We start from the raw sequence: 17,720 nt of genomic DNA on the forward strand, positions 1-17,720 counted from the left end.
TGGGACCCTTTCCCCTAAGTGGTCTGCCTCATCTAGCCTCAATAGAAGATGCATCTAGTCTTACTGCAACTCTATATTGCCAAGGCTAGTTGATATCCATAGGAGGCCTGTCCTTTTCTGAAGAGAAAGGGAGAAATAGCTAGAGGGACAGGGGAGGGGGAGGACTGGGAGGAGAGGGGGAAGGGGAAGCTGCAGTTAGGATGTAACACACCTGTGGACCCCCGCCAATGCAATCTCTAAACATTTTGAATCTTTTGACTTTCTTTGTTCTATAAGTAATAAAACAGCATCATACAACAACAACAACAACAACAACAACAACAACAACCCCTCTTCCCTGAGGGCCCAGCTGCCTCATCACCTCTGTGCTTCTCACGAGGCACGGGCTGTCAAGGTTAAAAATAAATGCCTTTCCTAGATGCAGCTAGCAAAGGTGACTCACGGACGACCTGCTACTCAGAAACACAGTAAGCACAGCACTTTACTTTCTAACCACCTTAAATGAAGATTTATTCACAGAGACGTGGAAGGAATCACGGAAGGGCTGGGCAGTTTCTAGCAGTCTGTGCTAAAGCAAAGAATACTTTGTGAGTAGATGACACACCAAAGCTGGGACAGTGCACCACGAAGGTCAGGATGAAAAAGCCACAGAGGGACTCAGGGTGAAATCAGTCAACTGCCACCCCCACCCCAACTGACTGCAGGATCAAAAGGTCTCTATTAATGGGAGGACTTGAACATGTCCTTTTTCTTTATAAAGTATACAGCCTTAGATATGTTGTTACAGCAACAGAGAGTGACTGATACAACTGGTCTGTTCTTTCTTTCTGCCATTGGTTTTATAAATCAAAATTACTTTTGAGTTGACATGGAGAAAAATTACTTTTTAAGGTCTGGTTTTTAACGTTTAGACCACAACTGTAAGTGTTTAATGTTTTTTTTTTTTTAATATATATATCAGTGTTTCTTACCTCAAAGGCTTCAGGATTTCATAACAGAATGAATGTGTAAGCAGTGAGTGATTTTACTATGTCTTTCGGGTGGCCACCTCTACTGATGGGCTTAGTTGGGGATAGTTGGTCACATTGCTGCATCTGGTCTTGCTGGATAGGTTGAGGTCAGTCATGTGCACAGGATTAGCTGGGGGTCACGCCATTCCTCCCACGAGTTTCTCGGAGTGGACAATGAACCACCTCCCCATCCACACTCACCTCCCTCCTGCCCTCTCTCCAAACTTAGGGTGGCTTTGTCAACTAAGTGGCTAAAGTCACTTGGACAGGGCACCTCTGCTATGGACTGACCACTTCTCTTGTCTTACTTGTTGAAGCTCCAAGTCTCTTCTCCCCAGAGCTTGCCTATGTGTGTGCAGGAGGTCTCTTACCTAAGATGAAAATTAAATTAGATTTTTCTCTTTACTATGCTTCTCGCATGTTTCTCAGCTACCCCAGGATGGCATAGTCTCTGGTAATGCTTGCCATGCACTTGGTCACAGCACCCTGTGATCAGTGTGGGGACCATGGCCCTCTGAGAATGTATGCTGTGCTGCCAACTATGATGCTAAGTGCATGAGGTGTGCTAGTGATTTCTCAGTATCCATGTCTCCATTAGGGGAGTCAATCAGGAGGGAACCCCACTGTAAATCATCCTAATCAGAGGCAGAGGGATATGAATTAAAATGAAGTTGTGAGTGTGGACCCCCATCCCATCCAAGTGGTCCTTACAAGAAGAAAACAAAACACCAACATCACCAAGGAAGACCATGGGGAGGACAGCAGTACACAGTCCTCAAAAGGAACTAAACTTGCCACACCTTGAACTTGGACTCCCAGTCTCTGGAATTACAAGAGAATAAACCTCTACTGCTTACGCTGTACCCTCTCCGGCACTGGGCAGCACAGTCACACTCTCCAAGCCAGTGCCCTCAGAGTCACAGCTCCAGGGGTGGCATGGAGACCAGCTGCTCTTCCAGAGGACCTGAGCTCTGTTCCCATCACCCACAGTAGCTCGCAACTGTCTGTAACTCTAGTTTTAGGGTATCTGATGTCCTCCTCTGGTTTCTGAGGGAATTCCACAGACATGGTTCACATATACACACACAGGCAAAACACTCATATACGTAAAATACAAATAAACACATCTTTTATAAAAAGGTTTTGAGAAAGAAACACTTTAGAAGGAAAAGTATCAGACTACATTTACTTCATACAACAGATTGTAAAATGCCCACTGGATCCTATAGGTGGGGCAGACATGTGGCTGAGTGGTAACTGTTCTGTGAATATGTACATGCTGGATAAATCACCACGGGAAACTGAGAGATCACAGAAAAAGAACAACAAAGAAAATGAACTCCTCATGCCCCCTGCAAAGTTGTATATGGTTTTCTTCAGTTCCCTCATCCCTCTTTTCCTCACCCTCCCTTCTCCCTCCCTCCCTCCTCCTTGGTTCTTTTTTCTAACCTGTGTTCTTTCCCATATTTTTACAGAAACATAATTTTGGCAAAAACTGCATTTTCCCTTAACTCTGAAATACGACGGTGTTCCCTACATTATTAAAGGTTTTTCTCAAGCAGTTTTCAATGGCTGCCTTCCAGAATCTTCCATATCTGCAGGTGGCTCAGTAGAGTCTGCAATCTGCCCCACTTGGGCATGCACTTCTTTCTATTTTTAACTAACATAAAAACGCCCTGATAAACATCCTCCTGAGTGCGTCTTTGTGCACATCTCAGGCAGCTTCCTCGGGGCGGGCTTCCTGGAAGGGGGATTACTAGTTAGGAATTACTGACGCTATGAAAGAGGAAGTGCTAACACTTTCTAGTCATTAAGGCACATTGCAGGGCAAGGGTGTGACAATTTCCTAGGGTCTGTGGCATAATTATAAACATTTCCCAAAGATAAAAGGGAAAAGGAAGAGAAACCTGGGTCCATTGTCATCACAAGAAAGTGGCTCCCAATCACTGGCTGAAATGAAGGTGCCCTTTAAATAAGAACTCCAGGAAGCGAGACAGGAGAAGGCAAGAGGCAATGGGGCATAAGGAAAAGGGGTGGCCTGGATGCTTTTCTGACACTGTGGAGTAGGGAGCCATTTTGTAGATGGAAAGGGAGAAGTCTGAGTGTCTGCTACTTCCCTCTACATGACAGGAAAGACCAGGGGCTCACACATTACCCACAATGCCGAGGCAGTATCCATATGTACTGGTCTCTGCTCCAGCCCGGGGAGCTGATAGGACACTCTCAGACCGTCATGGCACCTTCTTACAAGCATGACAAGGCTCTAGTATGCCAGGCCGGAGAATGGGGGCTGCCCATATCTGTGGAGGTTGAGCCAGAGAGGCTCACATGCTAAAGACTTGTGATGGCCAACATGCCATTTGCTCTTCTGGGTTACAAACACTCATGACTACGTTAACTCCATTACCATGGGGACAGTTGAGTGACAGCTAGAGGAGGATGCACTGATTGGACATGACTCACAGACAAGGCAGGGGGGAAAAACACCCCTCAGCATTCTCCTGGAGAGAAGTGGGTGAAGCTGGGAGGCACATTCTATCTCCAGGAAGGGTGATGATATGTGGACCTGGGGTCCAATCCTTCTTCCTTGCTGTGGCCTGACCTCAGGTCTCTCCATCTGTCTCCTCCCACCTTGTCCTCTGGTTGAGCTGATGAGAGACTCTTTTTTGCACCCTCATGAGTTTCCTTTGATGCATGCCTTGTCCTCAGACCAAAGCCTAAGTGCCAAACCAGGTCCTTGCAGTATCCAGAGAACAACCATGACCTGCTCAGGTGACCACCAAATCTCACTTGCCAGAACTACAGAGGCCAGCCCCACTCTCACCTGCTAGAGCTGCAAGGGCCCAGATGCCAAGACCCGGGGGGCCCCTGCTTGGGCCAATCCAGTCAGACCATTTCTACAGCAAATGGGGCCTGTTTTGTAGACCAGTGCAGATGGCGTTTGACTAGAAACGGGAGCTTCATGCATGCCATTTACATGGATCATGGCACACAGAAGCCATCCTTGTCGATAGCACCATAGTCATACCTAACAATTGTCACAGCTACCCCATGGGTGATCGGATGGAAGTTTCTAGGCTTCTTTCCCCATTTCCAACAGAGAGTGCCATGGAAACCCAATTGAGGGCCCACTAGTCAGCCAGGCGGCAGGGGAAGGTTATCCTCCTGCCACACACCCTCCAGCTACCACCCTTTCCTTCTGGGAGGAGTGCCAGCTTCACACACATCCACCAGGCAAGACAGAGGCCACTGCCTGCCCAAGGCGGCCCCTAGGCATAGGCACCATGTTGATAAACCTTTGTTTGTAAACAAGTATCTTGGAGCCTTAGACACCTTTCATGAGGGTAAATGGTCCAGGCTAGTCCACAGAGCTCTCGTCCTGCAGAGGACAGAGGCCAAAAAATAGCTAGCCCAGAGCAGTCAGTGGGTTCCAGGGAATTTCCTTGGCAGGCTCCCAAGTCCTTATAGAGCACGCTCCATGCTTAGTGTTTTGCTTTCTCAAGGTCTTGACACCCCCTCCCCCAACCCCGCTTTTAAAAAGCCTCTTGGCCTCAATGTGATGATAATGAGATGAATCTGATGTAATGAAAAGATACTATGGCTGAATGGCTGATAAGATGGCCACATATCCACACAAGCATATTGGTTTTTGAGAGGCACTTTCCAGGGCCCATAGAACCCCAGCCAAAGTGGAGAGCCAGAAAACCAGTTCAAACTATAGCTTTCACGAGCATCACCCACAGGCCGGGCCCTCCCCCTGCCCCTCCCCCATCCCTCCTTCTCAGGAGCAGGGTATCTAGGTAGTAGGACACACACACACACACACACACACACACACACACACACACACACACACACACACACACACGGGTTTGCAATTCTCAATCAAGGCCTTCAAGCAGAGTTGGCATATGCGCACAGGGGCAAGCGGCTCACACTCACCTGTCTCCTCCACTGCTGTGAGCTCCGTACTCCGAGGGTGGCAAACCCTGCAGGAAGACAAAAGCAAAAAGGTGCATCAGGCGGCTTGGCTGCCAGGGGTTCAGATCTTAATTTTTAAATTTAAATTGAAAAACGTTAACATAATTTTTTGTGTACGTATAATTGTTTTAGTTATGGTTCCTGTTACTGTATAAGAAGTCATGACCAAAAGCAACTTGGGGAGACATCTCTCGGGTCACACTTTATCACTGAGGGAAGTCAGGGCAGGAGCTCAAGGTCGGAGCCTGGACGCAAAGCAGAGGCTGCAGAGCCGCATTGCTGACCAGCTTCTTCCTCCTGGCTTGTTCAGCCTGCTAATGCAGCCCAGGCCCACCTGCCCAGAGGTAAGCACCACCCACAATGGGCTGGGCCCACCCATGTCAATCATTACTAAATAACACACAAATCTGGCAGAGGTATTTTCTCAATTGAGGTTCCTTTTTCCAGATGACTCTAGCTGGGTCAAATTGTGAAATAACCAGCCAGGACAATGATGTCTATGTGTGGGATCACACATGCCACCATGAACAATTAGAGGTCAGAAGCTAGCTTGTGGGGCTTGGAATTGAGAGGACTGGACCTGTTCTTTGGAAGGTGAAGGGTGAGAAGAACCAGTGCAAATAGAAAGGCATGATGTGTATAGCCTACTCTAGGGGCCAATCAGGGACGTGAGGCTACCATGTCCTCTAGGAATGGCACAGGTGTAGGCAGGGGGCCCCTCAGCAGCAGCACAGGTTGGGGATTCCTGTCCTGGTGTCTCTGCTTTGGATGGGGTGGGAGTAGGGTTCCATACCGAGGCCCAGGGAGGGTGGTAGGAACAGACACCTGCTGTCACACAAACACCAGTTTCCAGGTGATCCCAAGAGAAGGAGAAGACTATACACTTTATAGTGTCTCTCCACCCACACCTTTACTCTAATCTTTCTAGAGCTTTCCATCAGCTGGGTGTAACAGGAAGACAACAGTGAAACAGTCTACCCAGGACACTTCCAGGCATGTGACAAGACTGAAAGATGGCAAGGAGCAGATCCTGGTGGGCAAACACCGGATAGCTGGCCTTGTGCCCCTGTGTCCCTGCACCTTTATTCTATACTCATCACAGAGCCCACTCTCTCCACACCCTTCAGGTCACAAGCCTCCAGTAACTAAACGCTATGGTCCCCGAAGCTGGCTTCTACATTATGACTATGTATCAGCACTGGGCACGTTGACCCTCTTGGCTCTGTTTGGTGGCCTCAGCCTATACTGTGGGCCTCTGTTTTTTTACCTTACCCCCAACCCAGAGTCCTGCCCTTTAGTCTTCCCTGCTACTGCACTGTTTGTTCCCTGCCATGGTGCCCTTCTTGTTCTTCTCAGACCTGAGCCAGGCTGTCCCTTTCCTGGAAAAGCCACCTGGCCTGAGTTCACAGAGAGCTAGGTGTGGAGTCACAGGAACATAAGGTGGGTAGGGTAGTCACGGGCCAGAGCAGGCAGTCCAAACATCCTCCTTAGAGCTCTTCTGGGCAAAAGATGAGCAGACAAGCAGTAACCTCCTGCCAGGCCTCCAGAACCCAACACCAGAGGAAAGCCAAGTGTTTCTCAAACACTTGACTTTCACAGCTGGGGAAACCGAGGACAAGGGCAAAGGTTGCAGTGGCCAGAAAGTGGCAGAACCTAGGGTCTGTTTGCCTGTGGGCTGTCCCTCCCTCCTGGTTGCAGCCACTGTGGACTGACTTTCATTGTTCCATCAAGGCTGCCCTCAACCACTAGGCTGAGGCTGAGCCTCTCTCCCTCCCTCTCTCTCAAAAGTGATTCGTTTCTCATACAATATGTCTCCATTGCAGTTTTCCCTCCCTCTGTCTCTCCCAGGTCTTCCTTTCTTCCCCTCTCACCCAGATCCATTCCTTTTTGATTCCCATTAAAGAAGAACAGGCTTCTAAGAGAGGAAACAACTAAATAAGACAAAATGAAAAATAAGATAGAACAGAGGCAATCACACTGAAATTGGACAAGGCAAACCATCAGAAGGAAAAGAGCCCAAGAAAAGGCACAGGAGTCAGAGACCCACTCTTCCACATATTCAAGAGCCCCATAGAAATGGTAAACTGAAAGCCATAATATATCTATACTATATACCCAGAGAACCTCATGAAATGCCAATCTTTCTTAAGGATTAGAGCCAGCCTCACCACAACAGATTATAGCTATAAAATAAATCTGGCCAGTAGAAAGATTAAAATGAAAAGATAATTTAAGTCCTCCAAACACAAAACAGTTCACAGAGAACAAATAGTTGTAAATACATAGGAATCAGAGTCGATCTAGTAAATTTTGTTTGTTTAAAGTGCCCATTATCCTCATCTGTACCTTCACTCTGTCTACTGAGATAATGTTCTGGGTTGTTTTAATTTTAGGTATATTACTATTAATATTGCTGATCTCGTAATACAGAGGAGGAGTCCCAGAGAAGCTGTGGAGAATGTGCAGAGAGGGCAGGTTAGCCCTAGGACAACACAGACACAGCATAGTCAGTTGGCAGCTGGTGGTGCCAAGCCTGCCCTGCACGGGGGTCCTCACATGTGGTGCCCAGTTGAGATTCACACACAGGTGTGCTACCCACACAACCATTGTGATGCTTCTTGACACTTCCTCTCCACAGACAGGCTGTACAGATTCATAGGGTGCGGGGTGGCACTTCAACATGTGAATATCACGTGTGTTGATCTGGTGGGGTCACTGCCATGCCCATCAGCTTAAGCACTCATCATTTCTGTGTTAAGAACACGCACCATCCCCTCTGCTAGTTACATCAAAATAGATACTGTATGGCTGACAGTCAGCTTTCTGTAGCCATTGGGAGATGCTCCTACCCAGCGGTACCCTGTGCCCATCAAGGTCCTGTATCTTTCCCCCATCCTCCCCAGGCTCTGGTAACTACCATTCTATTCTATTCTGCTGGATCAACTTTTCAACACTAAGAACAAACAGTATTTGTCTCTCTGCATGTGATTTATTTCACTCAACCCCAGGTTCTCCTGTTGCATTCACCTGACCATCAGTGATGGGAATCTCATTCTTTTTTTTTTTTTTTTTAATGGCTGACTAATATTCTATCCACATATTCCTTTTCTGGCCCTCTCCTATAGCAAGCAGAAAGCACAGAATTGGCCACTTGTCATGCCTAGTGCCCTTTCTGGGAAGCCCCAAGGCTGTATAATCACCCAAGAGCCTGAGCTCATGGGGATGGGGGTGTTGTCCCCAGGCTGTAGGCAGCCAGTTCTGGTTCACTGTGGTGTCCCATCTCCCCCAGCAAGGACTGGGATGAAAGATTGATGAGTTATCTGCCTTGGCTGGTGAATTTTTTATTATGAAGGAAAGGAGACCCCGTCTCTCAGTCCAGGAGGGAAGTTCTTGGGTGTCATCTCAGCTAAGGTTTTGTCCTCACTGATCATGGCTACAAACCTGTAACCATATTTTTCTGTTTATGAATAATGACAAAGGCTGGGAGGGGAGCTTCTGTTGGGACCCATTCCCCCACCTTCTAGCATAGAAGATTCTGGAGAGACCTGAGGATGGAGTTAGGTCTCAGGATGGGGAAGTAGGAATGAAGCCAGAGCTTGTCACAAGTGTCAGTCAGCTCATACTCCATGACCTTTTGAACTGCAGGTGACTCCCTATCACCCTGATCTCCTTCCAGTCAGCCAGTTGAGGGGGGGACAGAATCCTTAGAGCACAGTTGCAGCCCAGGCCTTGACACAAGCCCATGGGGACCAGGCCTCAGGGCAGTGGAGTAGTGCTGCTGCAGAGAAGCACGGCCCTGTGGTATCAGGCAGAACTCAGGGGACCCTGATGTCACATGTGACCAGGAAGAGAAAACAGGGCAGGGCTGGGGGCCTTGTTCCTAAGAGAGCTTTCTTTCCTCAGCCACAGTCCTGTCCTCTGTGCACTGGGACAGAGGTGGCATTGCTAAGTCTGAGGGAGTGGCAGGCCAGAGGCTACAAGGAAGGCACTGATGACCTGTGTGTGAAGTTTAACCCTTTCCACTCTGCAGCAGCTACAAGGGGGTCCCACAGGGGCCAAACAAAAAGCCTACAGGGAAGAGTGGGGTAAAGGCCAAAATCACCGGAGAGCAGTCACCTGGATTCCTGGGTAAGTGAAGTAGGAAGGCAGTATGGTGCCAATCAGGAGGCTTCTTGGAATAGGGTGCCTGGGGATACACTTAAAGCATTATCACTCTTTGCAAGTCCATAGGGACTAAACTTAGGGGAACCCTGAGGTCCCCTCTGGGCATATAGGGAGGCAATGAGGTTCCAGCATGCACCTGGTTTTCTTCTGGCTGGCCCATCAAATCATGGGGTACTGGCTCATGTTCACTGGATCTTTAGCAGGACTCCTGCCTTCTCCAGGATTGCGTCAGCCCATGTGAATCCGACTTTTTCACATGCTAGTAGCTTCCAAGACCCAGCCTATATACTCCCCTACCAAAGCCTGTTTCCAGGAGTCCTAGGTTCTTATCTCAGGGCTTCTGGTAGGATGCTGGGAAAATGGCAGCCTGTCTTGGGCTTGAGTGTCCCTGTTTGTGGGCTGGGGTTTGGGCTACATTTAAGTCACAAGAATGAGCTTTGGGGAACACTAATCTTCAGCATTCTCCAAATCTGACGCCACAAGTGGAATATGTGAAGGACTGTCTCATGCCGGACACCTGAGCCTCTTTGTTAATTTCACAAGAGAACAAATACATCAAAGGTCTGACAAGTCCTGTCTGATGGATGCCAACTTCGGTTGGCCTGACCCAGCCTTTCCCATCCCTACTTGATGTCAGTCAGGATCTCTTCTGGAATCACCTAGCATTCCGCAGGGTGTGCCCTGAGGAGAGGCGGCTCCACTGATGTCTCAGGCATCTTGCCCACTCTGCCAATAAGAATCTGGGGTGTGGAATTTCACCCTCTCTCTCTTCATAATGTTTCTGTTTCATTTCTGGCCAAGATGTGTGGATGCCCCCTCCCGCTCCCACTCTCTCCATCCCCTAAATCTCTGCATTGCACTAGAAGGCCTGTTTTCTTGACAGCAGCAGGCCATGTGCTCCTGAGGAGGAAACTACTGGGGGACACTACTTCAACATGAATAGAAAGTGTGACCAAGGCCACGGTGGCCTTGGCAAGCGCTGATCTCTAGGCAGCTCACAGGGCTCTCCTGGGCTCGAGTGTCAAACATCAGCCCTGAATGGATGGAAAGATGGAGGATGGATTGAAGTATGTGCCCTGTTTCACTGGCTAGCCCTTGGCAGTCTTCCCTGCCTTCCCTAGCTGGGTTGTTCTGATTGGGGTAGGGACAGGGCAGGGACAACCCTCCTCTTGGCTGGCACTTGGCAGGAGCCAAGGCCAAAGGAGAAAGTGGGCCTCTTTGTGTCTGAATAGAGCCAGTGGCAGTTCTCAGATCCCAAATACCCTTCTGAAATCTGAGCCCATCGTGGGGTATTTTTTTTTTCAGATAAGGGACACAATTGATACTACCTCTGCTGCTCCAGAGAAGGGTGAGGGGACATGGAGGAGTGCTGGAGCCCAGCCCAGGCCAGACTTGGGACCTCTGGTTCCTCAGACACATGTTATCAGAGGAGGAACGGTCTGCATGGGTCACTGGGCAGAGGCAGGGCTGAGCAAGGTGTATCTGCTTAAACTTGACCATACTGTGAGGCTTTCAAAAGGCCACATCTGGGGGCCTGGTACATGGGCTTTGGGGATTAGGGGTGTCATGGCCAGGGTCAAGTTCTTTGGGAAGGAGGGCTATACCTGACACTCACAAGGCTTTGGTTCTGCTGTCTGTATTGGTTTTCCTCAGAGGTCAGGGTCTGATGCACCCCCATCAGGTTGGGTTACAGAATCCATTCCACTTCCTGACCTCAGTCTCCTGGAGGTCTCAATGGGGTCAGCTCAAGGGTATCCACAGGGCGGCACTCAGAGCTCCCTCTAGAGTAGGAGTGACCCCATGTCACTCAGGGACCTTCAGTGGTGACCCATCTCTGTTGTCCCCTAGTGACAGGTGGTGCACTGTGGGAACTTGAGGAGAAGGTGTCAGTTCAGTGTGGGTCATTGATCCACTCGCCAGCTCCCTGGGGATCATTCAGAAGTAGGGAGTGTGGCCTCTTACAGACAGGAAGTGTTCTCCACCCAGAACTTAAGGACCCTAGCTGCTAGCCTTCTCCAATTGTTTGTTTTTAAGTCGAGGCCTCATGTAGCCCAGGATGACCTCTAACTCACTTTGTAGCAGAGTAACTTTTAACTCTTGATCCTCCTGCCTCTACCTCCCAAATTCTGGGCTTTCAGGTTCTTCTTCAAATTTCCTAGTTGCTATTTTCTATTTATGATTGCTGGTTTGTCCATTTATGGTAGCAATGAAGCTTCATTCTAAAATAAGACTATTTTGGTAACAATGACAGCAGCAACAACAATAAACTAGCTTATCTGAATAAAGTCAGGCAGGGGTTTCAGTGTAGGCACTCTTATTGGCACCTCTAGAGGGCGGGCTGTGAAGGACTGGGCTCTAGAAATCTGCCATAGCTCACACAGGTACACTAAATGCCCATACACGAGTCAGGACCCTTGACAGGCTCAGCAGCCAGTGTTTACAACAAGAGCTGAGACAAAGCTCCCAGGGATGGTGACTGCACATTTCTTCTGTTTGGCTGTCTCTTTGTGAGGCCAAGAGTAGATCCCTCTGTTAATACAACCATCTCAACACAGGGGAAATGAAGCTTCTGGTCCTGTGCTGTCAGGGTTCTTCAAGCTCTGAGGAAGTGGCAGATGAGCCTGCTCATCTCCCAGGAAGCCAGTCACAGAGTCAGCAGCACTCAGTGACAATCACAAAATGGCATGGTTAAATGCCTGGATAGAAGACCGATATACAACAGAGAGAAAAGGGGGCAAGTGGGTGGATGGATGAATGGGTGAGTGAAGGAGATACAGACAAGGAAAGAGATAGATGGGTAGATGAATGAATGGATGGAGAAAGAAGGGAATGAGTAAATGGATGGGGTGAGTAGATGGAGACAGATGATGGGTAGATACTTGGATGATGGGTGAATGGGTGAAATGATGAGTGGATTGGTGCATGGATAATGGATCGATGTAGAATGGGTGAGTGGACGGATTGTCATGTGATGAGTGGCTGAGTGGATGGAAGGACAGAGAGGTGGTAGATGGATGATTAGATTAGAAGGATGGATGGTAGCTGGAGACACAGATAGAGAGAGAGAAGGGGATGGACAGATGGTAAATGGATGAGTGGATACATGAGTGAATAACCACAGCATCTCTGATCACTTACGATCACCTGTCCCACTTCACCTATCCATGGATGTTTCCATTCTGTACAGAACTTGAAGAAAGTCCTCTGAGACCAGAGAATGTGTGGTGACATTTCTTATCCCATGGGAGACAGGTAGACACAGCATCTTCCCATACCCCATTCACTAGGGAGCCAGGAGGCCAGGATGGATGTCGTAGCCAGAGAGTCTAGAGCTTTACTTTTCCTTTTTGCTTTTGATACCCATTCTGTGACTCAGGGACGGGCCTCAGTTTCCCCATGTCAAACACAGGAGTGTGGGTCAAGTTAATTTCACTCTCAGTGTTGTATGGCTGAGAGATGCTAAGGCTACCCTTGCAGGGATGCTGGGCAGGTAGACTGGCTGCTCCATGCAGAGAGCCCCTTTTGTAGGGGTGTGTAAAGGCCCTGAACATGGTCCAGCCTGGGCCCCTACTTCCTCTTCTTTTGGACCCGGCTCCTATAAAGGGAAATAGGCAGGGAGAGTGATGAAGCCAGATGCTAAGGCCCCCAGCTACAGCATCCTCTTACTGCAAACAGCACTGTGGAATTGACAGACAGACAGAATGAGAGCACAAGGCAGAGGCAGCAGGGAGGGGCTGGAGCCCAGGCTCTGGGTCAGTCAAGTCAGGCTTCTAGTTCAGCCCCAACCCTCACTGACTATGTGCTCTAACTGTTCCTCCAAGCCCCTTAGCTTCCAACAGGTGAAGCTTCACTTTTGTGACAACCTACAAGGTTATATGACAGGGTCAGTAGATCTGTCCTGTCTATTAACTGCATGGGAAGGGTAGGGCATTCCTCATTAGGATCCCCCCCAGGGTACAGCAGTGGCAAGTGTTTCCTGAACTGTGAAGTGTTTGGTGAGTGCCTCCAATGTGCTGGGCCCACCTTGTGCTTTGGGGACACAGTGGTGTTATATGGCCCCAGAGTCTGGCCTTACAGGGCTTTTTAAAAAAAAATCATCTGGTGACCACTTAGCATATACTCATACAAATAAATGAGAGAGGTCTCCAGACACAGGCTATGGAAGGAGGAGGCAAATTAAGAGCTACATTTGGAGCCCACTTCTTCTTAGAGCCAGTAACATTGGGGAAGTGACAAAGTGGGGCTCAAGTATGGACAGATGAAACAGGAAAAAGTGTTGGGACAAGATGAGTGGGTATGGGCATAGGGGCAGCTTGTCATGTGCAAAGGACATGTGAAACAGACAGGGTACATACAGTATGTTGGAGGGCCTGAGTGATCATCATGCAGTTAAATCCAAGAATAAGGGGTCATGTGGGATCTGTCAAAAATAGAGATGTGGGCAGGGACCTGCACCCAGGGCTGCACAGGGTGAACCTTGGGTTTTATCCTGAGAAAGATGGGGATCCACGAGAGGGAGGAAGGTAGAAAAGGGGGGGCCTGGCTACAGCACTGTGGAGGAGAGTAAACACATGAAACCAGTGTGAAGTGACCGTGCCACTGAACAACAGGACATGACAGTGGCCACAGACGGAGAGTAGCTAGGAGTGGCTAACATCCAGGTGGCCACTTTGAAGAACTGAGGCCTGGGAGCCATCTAGCACTCACCCTAGTCCTAGTCCTTTATCTACACTATGAACTCTTGGACTGTGACAGCTGTGGAGGGGGACATTCATGGAACAAGGTGATGACATTGACAGTGTCAGGCACAGATTTAATAGGCTCCATCCTGCCTTTATGGCCTTTGTGAAAGTATTCAACAATCACAGTAACTGTCAAAATGTGAGAATCCCAACTCTACTCTTTTCTGAAACTCCACACCCCAACCAGGGTCTTATGTAGTCAGGACTGGCCTCAAACTCACTAGGTAATAGCGAATGGCCTTAGAGTCCTGATCCTCATGCCTCCACCTCCCAAGTGCGGGGAGCCAATCCTCTAACTAATTTTTCTTTTGTTTTTTATTTAACTCATTTTAGAGACATGGAAATATTTAAGGCCAGAATGGTGATGTAGACAGCCAGCCTAGTCTACAATAGTGCGTTTCAGACCAGCCAAAGCTATAGAGTGTAGGAGTGTTTTTTTAAAATCTATTTTACTGGGTTCCTATACATCTACCTCCCTTCCAACCCTTATTCCACCCTAATGTCTTTCAAACACCCAACACTAGGTAGGAGAGAAAAGTTAGAGAGGAAGGAGGGTGTAGACCTCTATGGATTACTTCCTGCTAATTAGGGATGTAGAGTTCTTTGAGGCAAGTCCAGTCTTTGTCTGTCAGAATCTCCAGCAAACCAGTAAACCAGTAATCCAGCAATAGCAAACACAATAGCAGATGCAGCAGCAGGAGAAACCAGCACGGGGGGGGGGGGGGGGGGGGGGGCAGCAGCATGGAGAACAGCAGCCACCACAAGTGCTCCCAGGGCTCTCCCATTTATACTCTCTTCAGAGTCTCCAGAATTAAACTATCTGCTGCTGGCAAAGATCACACCTTGCTAGTGCATGAGGTAAAGCATAATCACCTACTTTGAAGCGGCCTCTTATCCCACACCTGGGAATAAAGCAAAAACAAAACAAAACATATTCACATAACATAACTAGGTTTTTAAAGAAACCAAACTCTTACCGCAATAGAGTGAAACCCCCATCACAAAACCAAAAGAAAAGCAACCAAGCCAAACTGTTCCAAAAAAAAAAAAAAAAAAAAAAAAAAAAAAAAAAAGGAACAGTAACCATAGAAACTCTCCTGGTACTCTGAGTTCTCTGATTCAAGTAAGCTCTGTCACCTCAAGTCACTGGGAACAGAAGCAGAGAGTTTGGCTCATCCTTAATCTTCTCTTTCATGGCTTACCTGCTATGAGGTAAACAGCCCTCTTCTGTCCCTTGCCCCCTCCCTCTCTAACCATGATGCTATGATGTTGAGCTGCCACAGGCATAAAGCAGACACTGAAACATCTGAAGGTATGAGCTAAAGCAAACACTTTGTTGTTGTTGTTTTGAGACAAGGTTCCTTATATATCTCTGGATAAGCCTTGAACTCACAGATATCTGCCTGCCTCTGGGAATGTAAGAGTGTGCCACCACACTTAGCCAACATTTTGTGAATTTCTTTTTTTTTTCTCCTCAATTTTTATTTATCTGTATGTGTGTATTAGCACTTTTCACATGAGTGCAGAGCCCTTGGAGGCCGGAAAAGAGTGCCAGGTCCCCTGGATCTGGATTTACAGGGGTTCCGAGCTACACAGGTCTCCTGCAAGAGCAATGAGCATTCTTAACTGCTAAGCCATCTCTCCAATTTAAAGTAAACCCTTTGTAGTAGTTACTTTTCTGTTGCTGTAATAAAAATGCCACAACCAAAACAACTCAAGGAACAGATTATTTTGCCTTACAGTGCCAGTGATGTAGGTGTCCACAGTGGTGAGTAAGGGATGCTGGCACAAGCAGGAAGCTCGAGCACTCACATCTTGACCACATACAGGAAGCCCAGAGCTCAAACTGCAAGTGAGACAAGGCTATAGACTCAAAGCCCTCCCTGAGTCGTGCACTTCTTCTGCAAGTCTGCCCTCCCAAAACTTCTGTCACCTCTTCAAAATTATTCCACTAACCAAAGACCAAGTGTTCAAACACATCTTTTCATTCAAACCTCCACACCTTTCGGGATGTCTCAGGCATTTTATTACAGGTATAGGGAATGTATTCATTGGCTTTGAAGTCACAGCAGCAAGCACTGTACCATGTGCCATGTGTGGAAACATCCCACTTCCCCAAAACTTTTTCCGTTTCTTTTTTTTTTTTTTTAAACCAAGGTATTCCCCGCACTTCAGGTGGCAGGCCATTGTAAACAGCCATACCATCACCATGAATGAAGCACAGAATGAGAGAACTGTGGACTTGGGTACACCACCAGAACACTGTTAACAACATGAGAGCTGACCCCAGAAGAGAGTGACTCTGTTCAGCTTCAGGTGGAAACATGCTTCCACTTTGCCTTTATCTATGAATGGCTAGGAGAGCACTATGACACTGGGCTGGGATTGCAAACCACACACACCAAGTAGACGAGTTTGCCAATTCATAATCTGGGTAACTGTCCTAGCAGGCATGTGTACACATGGCCCTTTTTCATAATGAGCTTTCTATAGGGCACGTACAGTTCAGGGCTGGGATCGCTACAGATGTTCTTTGAGTGTCTTTTGAGCCTATAGGACACCCTGCCTCCACCATGTGCCCATGTCACTTTCCCAGTCCCTTTGATGAGTTATTTTCAGAGAGTTGGTTGCAGTTTGAGGACCCTACAGCTGAGAAGAGGTCAAGCAAGGACAGAACCCAGGATACTTCCGGGAATTCTGGACTCACCCCCCCCCCCTCCAGCCTTATCTGCGCATGCTCCTTCTAAAAGCTGTTACCACACACATCAACTTTCTTCAAGCTCTGTTTATTTTCCACCTCCTGCCAAGCAGGCAGCTCAGCTCCCGAACTCTATTAATCCCTGGCTTCGATTCATTGAAACACAATGTTGCCAAGCAGCAATCCTTTTACAACCCACATGGGTGGGGCGGGATGCACAGAGGGTGCTCAGCTCAGTGCCTCACTGTAAACACACCCATGTCAGCTTGCCAAGACTATTGGCCAGGTCCAAGAGAATGCTACTGGATGCCACCGGGTGCCCGGTGAATCCCCACCCCCGGGACAAAACAGGCATTCTTTGCTACGTGTGAGGGACGCTGCTCTGTGCTGGTTTGAGCCAGTCTCTTGAATGCTCATTGGCAACACTTGAGGGCCTTAATGGTAATGGCTTCTCAATCCTTACTACTGGACTTCCAAGGCCCTGTTTCCTCAGCTCAAGGAACATTGTTGCTGTGAAGATTGTGGTTTGTTTAGAACTTTAAAGCACCGCCACACTTCTTATGGACTCCACTTTGCTGTCATTGTTGGCAGGTGGGAGGTCAGCCCACCGCAGAGGTGAAGTAAGGGGCGGGGCACGGGGGGGACGGCGACTGAACCTAATGCCTTCCTCATCTCCTCTTCCTCTGGGTGCCTGGGATCCAAACTGACCTGGTGCTTCAGAGTAAATGGAGCAGAAAAGAAAGGCAAGGGTGGTTCTGATCCTTTTATTGTATTTTATATGTATGAGTGCTTTGCCTACATATATGTTTGTGCACCATGTATGTGCCTATTGTCTACAGAGGTCAAAAGAGGGCTTTGAATTCCTTGGAACTGGAGTTATAGGTCACTGTGAGCAGCCATATGGAGCAGCCATTGGGAACTGAATCCAGGACCTGTGGGAGAGTTGTCAGTGCTCTTACCCACTAAGCCACTTCTCTACCTTCTAGTTTCCTTTCTGGCAGTTGAAGGGGTCAGAAGGACTGTCATGCCAGGAGGGATGCCCTAGGATTCTGTCATAACGTAAGAAGAGAGGGAACCCAGAGCTGAATGGGTTAGGAGGAGTGGGCAGAGCCAGCAGCAGTCAGG

At 48.3% G+C, this 17,720-nt stretch overlaps 1 protein-coding gene across 1 annotated transcript in view; it reads right to left on the minus strand.

Moving 5' to 3' along the window:
• Window positions 1-17,720, minus strand: part of Atp2b2 (ATPase plasma membrane Ca2+ transporting 2) — a 300,161-nt gene that overhangs the window by 237,695 nt on the left and 44,746 nt on the right. Inside the window, exon 2 of the mRNA XM_051155098.1 lies at window positions 4,953-4,999. The gene's annotated coding sequence lies outside the window, so the exon portion shown is untranslated. The remainder of the gene's footprint in view (window positions 1-4,952; window positions 5,000-17,720) is intronic.

Source organism: Acomys russatus, chromosome 13, assembly GCF_903995435.1.
Source record: "Acomys russatus chromosome 13, mAcoRus1.1, whole genome shotgun sequence".
Classification (NCBI taxonomy): Eukaryota; Metazoa; Chordata; class Mammalia; order Rodentia; family Muridae; genus Acomys; species Acomys russatus.